We start from the raw sequence: 12593 nt of genomic DNA, 5'->3' as shown, positions 1-12593 counted from the left end.
ACAACAATGAAAAGTCATTATTAAGCACAAAAAACCACTTGTCAATATGAGGCCACATCTCCAGGTCCGTTTGGTTCTACACATTTTTATCCTAAGTATAACGGGCTACATACCTCATCCTGTAATGTCTCAAAATTATTTATTTCCAAGAGATTTACATCTTCCTTTTGCCAGGAAAAACATTTATGGTTTGGATTCCAGATGTAACCTGAAGAACATGAAGAACGGAAAAGCCAGAGACTCCCCCTGAGAAAATGGAGTACCAGAAGCTGAAACGCTCTGTAGTATCTTGAAGTAAGGGTTATGTTTAATTTCAGGTGATGACTATGAGCCTTGCCTTCTTATTGTGTCATTTCATGCAAGCAGAAAAGATCTCACCTAATATTTGTAACGATATTGTGGTTCAGACTGGGCTAATGAGCCCGTCGTGTGACACCACCAGAAGGTGATGTGTCCCAGTTGGGGTATATATGGTTTCAAAACTTTTACAGGCACAACCAAAACATTTGTTCCAAGAGAGAGCCCATCATATCTCTTCCTTTAAAATGTGACACTTAGTAAGCAAACTGGGAAAAAAAAGTATTTCTTACGTATTATGTTTCTGCATTCTGGGGACAGGGTGAGGACTGCAAATGTGGAATAAGGTTCAGAGAATACGTCAGCGCTTTAAGAAATAATAATGTACTTCTGCAGGGCTGGGGTAAAATATTTTGCAGACTATTTTAGCTGGGCTTTCTCTGAAGAAATTTAAAGTGTCCTGTGGAACGGTGTGTCCTGGGGAGACTGCTGTGTTGGTTTCCAGATGAGCCCCGACCTTGGCTCTGGGGGAGGTCTGTAAACCGAAGGCCTGTGAAGAAGGCAGGAGCAGGCCGCTGTCTGGACACTTCGGCTTTATAATCTGTGTAAACCTGTATAATTGTGCTAGACTCCGTCTTTCTGGGCTTTACAAAAGGCTCCTATTTGCCTCAAATCCTGAAATGTTAATTTTCATCTCTGATTAAGCTGAAGACTGGTCGAGGCTCATTTTATTAAGTCATGCAGACTCCTACCTGCTTCCTGAGGGCTAAATTTGGCTGATAAAACCATTGTAATATTGTGTAATTAATTTGCCAGTCAAATAACTTCTGCAGGGCTATAATTTGCTTATCTGTCTGCAACCCTAATGAATCGTTCAGTACTTTAATCCTGTTTTCTGCCTTTTTATTTCCTTTCTTAACTCTAACTTTCATAATTCTTTACTATGGGCCGATTTGTAGCCTGTACTGTTGGGATGTTCTTGTGATGTTCTCACTGGGAACAACAAAAACCAGCTAAACACTTAGACTTCGTAGTACACCTTGCGTGACTGGGAACTCATGGAAGGCTTCCTTGCTTTATTTCTCCATTTTGCCACAAACAAGGGCGTTAATTCAATAAAAATCAAAGGAGTAAAAATACAGGAGGAATTTAGGATTGTAACTTCATCTCTTAAATCAGAGGATTTAAGATTGCAACTTCATTCGAACTCAGCCCGATGTATGTGCAGAACTGCCTAAAGGTCATTCTGAGCGCTGTATTCCCCGACGAGTGGCAGTAGATGAAAACTATTTGGTAAATGTAACATCGGCAATTTTTTCAGTTGTTTAACTTTGCAAATCACACCTCTGTCCTCGGTTTTTGTTTTTGTTTTTTTTTTTCTCATACATTTATTATTTAAAATGGTTCAGTAAGTGGCATACGTAAGTAGTGAGTGTGTTGTTCATAATCTCTGAAATTTGTCACTGTACAATTTTCCTGATCTCTGGCAGGAATGTTTTTTGGAGGAGGATAGGAATGCTAAATATAGTCTAAATAATGTACGGGGTTCGTGACTGTTCTGCACTGACTCACTGGACCCTTGCAAACTTGGTCTAGCCAGGGCGCAGGCCAGGCAGGTGTGCAGCCAAACGAACACTCTCCTGGTGTTTGTTTTATGCTGCTATGCCTTGCTGCTGTATTTTATCGAATGTGAACGTGTATTTTAAGAAGGAATTTTGAGTGCAAGCCTTTAATCCTGGGAAGAAGTGCGGTGATAGGAAGCTGTAGCCCAGCTACAGTATGTCCACCTTCTCTGCAGAGTTCCCCTGTGGTCCCTCTTAAGCAGCCCACGCAGCAGGTAACTTTGACACGGAACTCTTTTCGGGCTGGGCTACAGATATCCATCAGCTGTGGAAAACTGAGTGAATTTAAGCATGCATCTAATGGGAATCAATGAAAAATGCAAAAACTCGATTGGCTACAATGAGCAGCCGGTCCCCAGGGAGAAGGGAGGCCTCCCGGAACGCGCGCGGAGGCCTTGCGAGGTCCCAGGAATGAGTTAATCCCACCAAGGAATGCGGAGGAGCTGCCAGATAACAGAGTGACATTGTTTTTCCCTGATGTCAGCAGAGAAACCCAAACACAAAGAGGTGAATGTAGTCCTCTGAGAGAGCTGTTGAGAAAGCTGAATGTCGAGCTTGTGCCGTGGCATCCAGCAGCATTAAAACTGCTCGGCCCAAGATGACAAAGTGTTTCCTGGAACCAGGGGCTGCCTCCAGCCGTCGGGGCGGGCCGGGCGCTGTGGGCCGCCCTGGGAAGGCCCACGGGCTGTGGAGATGTGTGTGTGCGGCGCTGGGAGCTGCCCGCTCCCACGGCAGCGGCTGCTTTCCATCCCGGCCTCCCGGAGTTTTAAGAACACGCAGTTCTGCTAGGCTTGGGCTTACCACCGAGGCCATTTATAGCCATCTACGGGTCATTTTGTTTTACTTTACAGCTCAGTGTAAGGAATCTTACTCTCTCCCGTAGCATCCAGATGTGGAGTCTTGCCTCAGTAATTCAATTTATTCTCTATTTGGTAGGTGACGGTCTAGAAGATATTTAGATGCAGCTGCAATAGAAGCGCAGTTTCACTTTAATATAGGCAGCACATAAGCTCCTGTATTGGTTCCGCAGGGGTAGTAATTAAATACTTGTTGATATGCTTTGGATCCGTAGCTGCTCTTCTCAGCAGCTTCAGCGTGCTCTGCCTTGATCCGCCGCCCAAGCGGGAAGTTTTGCAATTGGACTGACTGTCCATCAAGGCTGAGAAATCCATAAAGGCGTAGTAATATCTGTATTATTCATTTTCTGCTATTCTGAAGTCTACAGAAAGGTAAACAAAAGGAGAAAAACCTGAAGAGAAGGTTTTAAATTGCTTTTTGTTTTTATTGCAGCGGTTGGTATTAACCGCTGTGCACCCTGGGCTCAGCCTTGGTTTAGGAGCCACTGCTCCTCAGTGCTTTAGCAGACACGTCCGATAGTTTCTATGTCGCGTTAATTATGAAAATCAGATTCAGTAACTCCCAGACAGCTGCTGCTTAAAATCTGTTTTGGAGAAAGTCAAGCTTTTAAACGCTGCTTCCTGACAGGATAGAAAATCCCAAGTCGCCGAGGTTCTGGATGTCAAAACGGGGGCACTGGAGGGGCTCGGCGCCCACGGGTGCTCCTCACCTCAGGCTCTGCGGGACGGGTGCTGCCGCCCGCGTGGGTGAGTGCGCAGGGAAGGTGCTAGAGCGTTACGTGTTACGGGGCAGGTGCAGGTCGAGGGGAGCTTAGATCCTGAAAATACACCTGAACGGAGCGTGGGACCAGGTAGTTCCCAATAAAGCTGGTTTTACTGGGAAGACACCACGGAAATAACCTGGTTCGGTTCTTTTTCTTTTAGCATCAGGGCTCTGAGCCTGCTGAGCCCAGGTTTAGGTAGCAAAAACGCCCTGGAAGGAGCGCGTGTCATGATCTCTTACTTGGCAATGTAGGAGCTTCAGTTTGGCAGGAAAACCCGAGATTAAAGGCAGCGTGTGGAAGACGCCGGCGGTTTAGGCCGGCCCTTGGGCTCTTGGCGGAACGGGCGGGGATGCCCAGGCGGGCTCGGGGCGTCCGGCTGCGCGGGGCGGCCCGGGGCCGCTCGAGGTGGGGGGCGGCCGCGGGGGCGCGGGCTGCGGGGCGGGGAACCGCTGACACTGCCCCTCCGCCGCAGGCGGGAGCTCGGCCCGGCCCCGGGCGGGCGGGTTCTGATAGCGCCCGGCGCGCAGGGCCCGCAGCCGGGGATGTAGCTCAGTGGTAGAGCGCGCGCTTCGCATGTGTGAGGTCCCGGGTTCAATCCCCGGCATCTCCAGGCGCTGTATTTTTTTTCTCATACCTTTTCCTTTTTAAATGTTATTTATTTTTCAAGTCTTTCCGTCCCCTCCCGGCGCGGCCGCCGGTTTAACCGCAGGGACAGGCCGCCGCCAAGCAGCGCGCTGAGGCCGCCGGCACGACGCGGCTTCTCGCCCCCAGCCCCGGGCGGCGCTTCTCCCGCCGCAGGAACCTCGCGGGGAGAAAAAAAAAAAGAAAAATATATTCCGGGGGGGTCCCCGAAAAAGGAAGCTGCATTGGCCGGGAATCGAACCCGGGCCTCCCGCGTGGCAGGCGAGAATTCTACCACTGAACCACCAATGCGCGCCCGGCAGCCCCGCTCCGCGCCGCTCCCTCCAGCGCGGGCGCGCAGGTCTGCTCTTTATTTTATTGTTTTAAAAAAAACCCTACACGTTCGCGGCCAGCAGTTTTGAGCCGTTATTTCCCGAACAAGGAAAAAAATTTTGACAAAGTTAGCAATGTCTGTACACATTTTTCCTTTAAAAGATTAAAAAAAACCTTTAGAAAATTGTACAACACCCCCCTCATCCTCTGCACTGAAAAGCTTTCCGAGCAGGGCACAGCAGGTGTGGGTTTGTTCCTTTCCAGGACTGGAAGGACTCTGCCAGAGGTTGCCACCACTTAAGAGCTTAGAGGCTCACACGATCTTCTAATAAAGGAACGAGCAGTGCACAGCGTCCCAGTCTACCTCTGTTTTGTCAGTTGATGTGGTGCTGCGGATCCTGAAGTTTCAGGACAACGTAAGTACAGGTAGTGAGGAGAGATCAATACAACGCCGTGGCTTGCACCAGGGTGTAGCGATGCCACGTTCTGATTTAAATTGTGTGCAGCCTTGACATTCAGTTTGTCTTGGACACGCTCCCAAGAACGGCGACGCATGAGCTGAAGGGTTCAAGGAAAAGCAACGTCAAGAGTTTCACACCAGGAGAACGTGAGGATGAGGGCAGGAGAGGGAGAGCTGCTGCGCTGCGGGCGGGATGAACACCCACCGCCAACCGTCTCACGGAAGGGAGGACACAGGTGTTTTCCTCTTCAGCGAACAGTACTTTGGTGCCTCGAACAACGTCCCAATCTCCCGTGTGAATTGCTGTTAACACCAAAACGTAAAGAGAGAGCCCTCTGCTTACACGTCCTGCAGCCGCTACCCAGCTCTTCCCAACTGCACATTCAGCTCATCGAGAAGGTGAATTTCTTCTGCAGAAGTGGAGCAAAACTTGTGTTCTCAGTGAACCTGGAAAGAACATCAAGGCCATGGTTTGCTCGCCAGCCAGCTGGATACCAGGTGACAGCATTTCCCAGTTGCCCCCGGCCCAGTGACAATGCCATCACAGCTCCCTTCCCCTGAGCTTCACTGCAATTTCTTAATTTCCACTGGTGGAGAGGAACATAGTAAGTACTTCAAGTAATAACTATTATTTCGGCTATTGCTTGCAGTTGCATCAGTCAGCCTTGAAAAAGTCCTTTCCCAGACAAGCACAGGGCTGGAAATCACAAAGCTAGGCAAAAAGTATTTGTATTGAGAAGCCTCTAATTCACTGTTGTACCACAGCTAAAATTTAGCCACGCTGAGGTAAACAGCAATAGTTAATGAACGAGTTTCCCTCTCTCAGCCCCTTTCATTTCTGGTGAGCTGAGACACCACGAGGCCAGGGGTGTACATGGGCTGATGTACTCCAGAGAACTGTAAATCAGGAGGGGTTTGGCAACTCACGTGCCTTAGTGGAGCTCAAGTGTGGCTCTAGAACACGCCCTGGAAACCCTTTTCCAAGCTGTGTGACAGGCTCATACTTGGCTTCCCCTTAGAAATAACTGTGTGTGGGGGAGTGCTGAGTGAGGGGGAGAATGGAGACCTGTCATACTAGAAAACGGGGGTCCAGAGTTGCAGAACTGGTGAAAATTTCATAGGATTGCTTCAGCTGTTTAAGAACATGCATCCTATTCTGGTGAGACAAGGAGCCCTTAGGAGTTCATGGTCTTAATCATCACAAGGGTTGGGAGGATGCTCCCTGCAAAGCCTCAGTGCAGAAGGGTGTGTTCTGTGTATGGCCCTGTGTACAGGACCATTCTGTGAAATTGCTGTCCTAACCAAAACTGAAGTACAAATACTTCATAAAAATAAATGTGTCTCCAGCTGTCATCCGTAAAACATACAGAATTTTAGAAGTTCAGTAGATGGCTTGAATGGCATCAAGAATCCAACTTCATAGAAAAGGTTATAGCATCTAAGGAACTTCTTTTAGTAAGATTGCTTAAAATGTACTTTTTTACATTTCTGTCCAACATCTGATGATCAGGTGAGAGGGATTATCTTGTAATGACTCAGGGCATCCTGAGTCCCCTTCGGTTCAGTTCAAAGGTCTTTCAGGCAGCTGAGGAGACACCATAGACCTTCACCAGAAACAAGGAAGCCGAAACTTGTTACAGGAAGAAGGAAGAGGATTTTCTTAGGCCTCTTTATCCCCCAGAAGGGGACAAATACATTTTTTTTTCCATTCTGGGTCACCTTTAGCTTCTGGCTAAGGCTTGACACAGCATCTTCCTGCTGCAGAGCAGAGCTCAGGAGCTCCAGGTGCTGCTGTGACTCTGCTCTGCCCTGCTGGGGAGGGCGCTGCAGCACAGGGGCACCTGCAGCCTCAAATGCCCCACGTTCCGGCAGTGCGGTGGGGATAGGGAGTCAAAGGAGGTAGGGATTGACAGGCAGTGGTGAAACAGCTCAAATCAAGCTTAAAACGGCAGGTGTGGCTTACCTGGGCTGGGGTGAGTGGGTATCGTTCGTCCCTCCTCCCTAGCTGGGAAGGACACGTGTGCCCGTGGCACGCAGCTGCGCAGCCACCCGCTTTCAAACTGGTGTCGTGTCAGTCCTTAGACTGGTGTCTGAAAGGGAGAAAGCGTGACACTCCAAACCCACCTGTGCTGTTTGCTCTGAGTCACCTCTTCACGGGAAGCCGCATCAAACGGCGCTCTCGTGGGAAATAACGCCTAAGGAGTGTTTCAGACCTGAACTATAGCATCCCTCTTGGTAAGAACCAACTGCCTGCTCAAGAGTTTCTCATGCTTAACTAACACGCCCAATACTTAATATTACCAGGAAAGCCTAGTCAAGACTTCCTACTGGCCCCCAAAACAGTGAAGGATACCTGCAGGCCTTTCAAAATGGCTTCCAAAGGCCTCTTCAGTAAAGGCTTCCAAAGCATGCTCTTGTCTCTGCTTCCAGAGCACAGAAAATTTGTACCATCGCCGGCAAGTCCTCCCCTGAGTGGAGTACAGGCACATCAACTTGATTTTAACAGGTCACGGAATAAGCCGGGCATTTAAAAATATCCACCTCCCCAAAAGGACAAATGAATACGTATTGTGGAGCCTTCAGCAAAGATTGCTGAAACAAAACAAACAAAACAGTCGTGGTAATCTTTTAGGTAAGACTTATAATGTAGAACAACTTGTCAGGGCAGGTTAAAGTTTTAAGGCCTAGCAATTTTGACAGCGTCCCTTTGAGCACAGTGAGAGCGCAGGGACGAGCAGGACAGCAAAAGGTCACTTGGTCACACATATCTGCTGCCTCTTTTAAGTTTATCTCAAGACCCACTAGGCACGTCCCAATTAATTATTTAAATCTGCAGGGAAAAGTATTTCTGTAGATGAAAAGGTATAGTGGTGAATTCTGGGGAAGCTGCAGGAAGGCTGGCGTGGTCAGAACAGTGCTAAGAGGCAGCCAGGGCGTGACAGCCGATCCACAGGCTTCGGACACCGAGGGACATCCTCCACATCCAGTAATTCTGATTTGTTTCAGACATCAGCAAAGTGGAAACTTACGGATTTTCCTGCATCCCTTTGTTTTCAACTGAACAGTTCTGGATTACAAAAGGTCACCGAGCCCAAACTGACAACAATCCATGTGGTTATTTAAAATAACTTTTCCCAGTTCAACCATTGATTATGTCACTAGCGATCTGCATAAATTCCTTACAAACCTGTGGACACCCCAAAAGTGTTTGCCCCAGATGCTATTCAGATGGTCACAGACAAAAGCCATCAGGCAAGCAATGCTAGTGAGATGGACACTGGAAGAGGAGAAGGACTCCAAGCCTGTATTCCTTCACTAGGTACCAGAATATTGGGCCAGGGCTTTCCAAGTGATTTGAAAAGGTTTACTAAGATTTTTCCTAATCAATCGAATGGAGAAAATATCAGAGTAAAAAGCAGATGTGTATATTCACTGGGGCTGATTCTGGCCTGTCGTTGTCTGAGAGGACAAAAAATAACACAGCAGAAATTCCAAAAGGCCTTTTCCATTGCATTTTCTGACCCTAATCTCTCCCTCTCTGGCACAAGTAAAGAGAAAATAAATTTAGAAGAATTTTTCCCTATTTCCTGCTACAACAAAAATCTTCAAACAACCGAAAATAAGTACACTTAGATAGTCCAAGCAGTCTTGCTTTCTAACATGCTGTCTTTCTTTCCTCCCTCTCTACCACTGAAATTCATGTTCTCTATCAGACCTAGCTCAGCTGTTTGCCCCAGAAAACCACGGATATTCCACATCACTTCTCCCCACCGCCTGGCTCTCCCACAGTTAAGCTGCCTGTGCTGCCAGTGCAGGGAGAGGCCAGGTAATGAACGTGTTTGCTCTGCAACACATAATGTGACCTGTGACCTTATTCTTTTAAAATTGCAATTTTTGCATTTGTTTCTGTGACTCAGCCCTGATGTGTTATCTTTATATAACAGCAAACAGTAAGACATAATTATGATGGCAACATGTCAGTTTTAACAGGAAAACGAGCCACTTTCTCATTTCAGACACACACGCACAAACACCGTGGATGGTTTTATCTGTTGTGGTGTAGAGGGCAAGTGTTTCAACACCAGCAATACAGCCTTGTTCGGCTGGTAAACTGAGTATCTGATATGAAGCAACACAATTGTATTTCCGAATGACACCTGATACCAGCAGCCAGAGATGGGAACACTTTTAAATGTTTAATCCTAGCCATGACTAAGTACTTTTATTTTCCAGTGGGAGGACCTACCGTGGATCCTGCTTGAAAAAATCTCGGTAGAGAAATTCTGCTTCTGTTTCTGTCACTTCATTTCAACTCTTCTGTGATGATTATTACTCCTTGCTCCTCACAAAGACATCTTCCTGAAGACAGATTAGGAGAAAACATATTTGTGAACATTTGAACAGATTTTCTTCTTATGATACATAACTCTGGCACGCAATCAGGAAACGATGATAATCTTTTTCTCCATCTTCCCTTACTAATGAAGAGAAACTGCCTCTGGGGTTAAGGACAAAAGGTGAACTCTCCCCCAACACAATTTACACCTGCTGAGCACATGATTTTGGGCATCTAAAATTCTTGTCTTGGCAGGTGTCCCAGGGCCCAAGCCACACGCATGTCGACTTAGGAGGTAATATTTTCATCTAGACATTAAATAAAAAACAGACTCAAGAGGGATTAATTTCGTGATACTTTAAGGCATCTCATTTTTTTGCTTAACCTTGTAAAAATCTTTCATTATTCAAACTTAGGAAGACCAACCTTTACCAACCAGTAACTAAGACAAAAACACAGCTGAAAAGGAACTAAGATAAAAAGACAGCTGTAGTTGAAAAGAAGCCTAATCAAGGGAGGAGGGAACAGCCCACCTCTCTTTTGTTGGTAGCTGCAGCGTGAATGGGTGGAGAACCCCTCCTGGAAAGGGAGATTGCTAGGTACATGTGACCCTTATAAAAGTTTTCACTCATTCTTAGATTTCCCTTTTATGAGAAGACTAGTACAGTGCTCTCACTTTCCACCCCCTTTAAGATTTGGCTGGCTTGGAACAGTTTATGAAATCCAGAAGTGCTGGGGTGCAGAATATGTTTGTTTGGAAACTGGAGGGAGACACATTTTACACTTACACTGCCTTGTTTTGAATTAACCAAAAATGATTGTAAATTGATACTGACAGTGCAGCCACATCTGGGTAGACAACAGCCTTGAGAGGTGGGAGGACAGGATATTTTCCCAGTTCTAACAAATTTATGATGATGCTTTGAGTATTTGTTAAGAGATAGACAAAGCAACATTTAGTGCCATGTTAGTACACATATTTGGGTATCATATGTTATATATATTAGGTAGGTATTCACATCTAGAACTTGCATGTGTTGGATCATGCTGAAATTATTTACCACAATTTGCATTTAATTTTTTTTTTTTTTCCTAGCCCAATCGGTCTTCTTCCTTTCTCTCTTCAAAAAACTCTGCAAAACCATAACCCCTAAAAACAATTAATCCACTTCTAGGGGGTTTTCCTTTCATTTTCCATTCTTTCTGTTCAGCTGAGGTGTTCCCACGGATTCTAAGCCTGCATATCTATGAAGTGTACCAACTCCTGCTGCCACTCAAGATCTTATTTGCTTTTAAGAGCGCTACCATGTCTCCTAATGTGTCTGGGGTAAAAACTGCTTCCAGTATCAGTGGCCTGAAGATCACTTACTTTGCAAAACTTCTGAAATCCAACCCTTGCAGTTGTTTACTGACTTGAAATGCCATCTAGAGAGCTGATAGCTATGTGTTATTATTGTAGCTTCCAATTTAGTTCGTCTGGTTATATCTGACCCAAGAGGAGGGATTAGGTTCCTGCAGGCTCCTCAGATGGGACCTGTTGCTGACATTTAGCTGGCTGACGGGGGACTGGAGCGTGCCTGAAGGACACTGTGGGAGGGAGATGTGCCCCATCCTTCACGGCAGCAGCAGGTTGTTTTTCTGTGCCTGGTAGAAAACACGTCTCATGCTGCCTGTAAAGCCTGTTGACTAAGCAGTGAGCCCAGAAGAGCAGCAATAAAAGCAGTTTCTGGGAGACAGCCAAGAAGCACCGTTAGAGACACAGCTGATCTCTGTATGCCTGGAAAGCAGGAAACCACGGACCAGCATGGAAAAGGAGATCCCAAACACCTGTGGGACCACAACTGCAGTGCACTAAAACTGTAAATTTGCAGGGTAAAGTACAGCTGAAAGCTCAGCAGTGACTTTTGTGGGGGGAGGAAGGTCCTGGCTTATTACTCATGTGCATCTGGCTTTCTCGTTGCAAAAGAAGGGACAGGCAGGAATGTCCAGATGATTCCCCAAAAGACACAGCTCTGTTTGTCAGCTGTGTCCCTAGGAGCCTGGAGCGTGAGAACGAGGATGGGAAACAAAGAGGACCATAACTCTTAGCAGCAGCTCCCCAAGGTCTCATCACTCGGTATTGCAGGACAGCAAGAATGAGGATACACAAAATGTGAGAAGGTATCACCAGTGAGCATCTCACTGCCTTACCCAGCAAGTGCCTGCGGAAGTTCAGGACTGGAAATCGGCTATTTTGGAGAAGAACTGGAAAGCTTTAAATTCAGGAAATCCTCAACAGAGAAACAGAAGCCGGCATACCTTGTGCTGCAAAACTGAAGTGAGATTCACTCTACCCAGCACCTGTGCTGCCAGTTTCCTCTGGGTGACAGTTGGAGTGTCACCCTGGGGTGTGCCCCTGAGGGGTAGTTGTGCAGCCCGCCTGCCCTGCAGGTGGGAAGTCTGGCTTCTGTGAAAGCCTGGATTAACTGCTGAATTGTGCTTCTGGCAAGTCCGGTAGAAATCAGCAGCCCAGGGGGGTTTCATGAGGAGTTTCAGCTGGCAGATGTGTCAAGCCACTGAGATGTTGCTTCTCAACCGGCTTCATGGCATACTGGAGACAACAACTGAAAAGGAGATGTGGATTTCTATACATCCATGCACTGAATAATTTTTTTTTAAAGGCGGATCCTCAGAGAGATTTAGCACTTTTCCGGTCTAGGACTTGAATCATCCAGGTTATCACAGAGCGGTTTGGGTTGGAAGGGACCTTACAGCTCCTGTAGCTCCCAGCCCGCCGCTGTGGCAGGGTCACCTCCCGCCAGCCCAGGTGCTGAGTGTTAAGGCTCCGTTACAGATGAAGAGATTGTTGGAAAGGTCTTTCCCTGCGCTGCAGTGCGCTGGGCAAGCAGAGGAGGATGTGCAGTAGCTAAACGGGCATTAATACAATATATATGAATGGATTTGTGAGGAAAACCCTCTCTGTGAGCCACCCCTCGAGCTCCTCAAGAAGCGAAGGTGATCGGTTCGCTCAAGAACCACTTCCCAGTTCAAAGGCGAGGGCGAACAACCCCCAGAAACCACAACGGCAGCGCCCAGACGAGCCGCTGCCGCCCTCGGCCGACGCTGGGGGCTGGCTGCGCACCCTCGCCGGAGGAGGGGCCGCCATGGCCCGCGACGCCCCTCACGCCAGCCCGGGGCGCGGCGGCGCGGGAGCAGGCCCCGGCGGTGCGGCCTAGCGCGCCCCGCCCCGCCCGAGGGGAACCGCGCTGCGCCGGGCCCGGCCTGCGGCGGGGGGAGGCGGCGGCAGGGCGGGGAGGCGCCGCC

General features: G+C 47.8%; 2 non-coding genes across 2 annotated transcripts; one reads left to right on the top strand and one right to left on the bottom strand.

Annotated features, from left to right (window-relative positions):
• Positions 1 to 4078: 4078 nt before the first annotated feature.
• Positions 4079 to 4150, top strand: TRNAA-CGC (transfer RNA alanine (anticodon CGC)). The gene has a single exon. It is a non-coding gene; the product is annotated as a tRNA-Ala (tRNA).
• Positions 4151 to 4402: 252 nt separating this feature from the next.
• On the bottom strand, positions 4403 to 4473 carry TRNAG-GCC (transfer RNA glycine (anticodon GCC)). The gene has a single exon. It is a non-coding gene; the product is annotated as a tRNA-Gly (tRNA).
• Positions 4474 to 12593: the final 8120 nt, after the last annotated feature.

Source organism: Athene noctua, chromosome 7 (assembly GCF_965140245.1).
Source record: "Athene noctua chromosome 7, bAthNoc1.hap1.1, whole genome shotgun sequence".
Taxonomy (NCBI): domain Eukaryota; kingdom Metazoa; phylum Chordata; class Aves; order Strigiformes; family Strigidae; genus Athene; species Athene noctua.
Note: the sequence above shows the minus strand (reverse complement) of the source record. Positions and strands in the feature narration are given on the sequence as shown.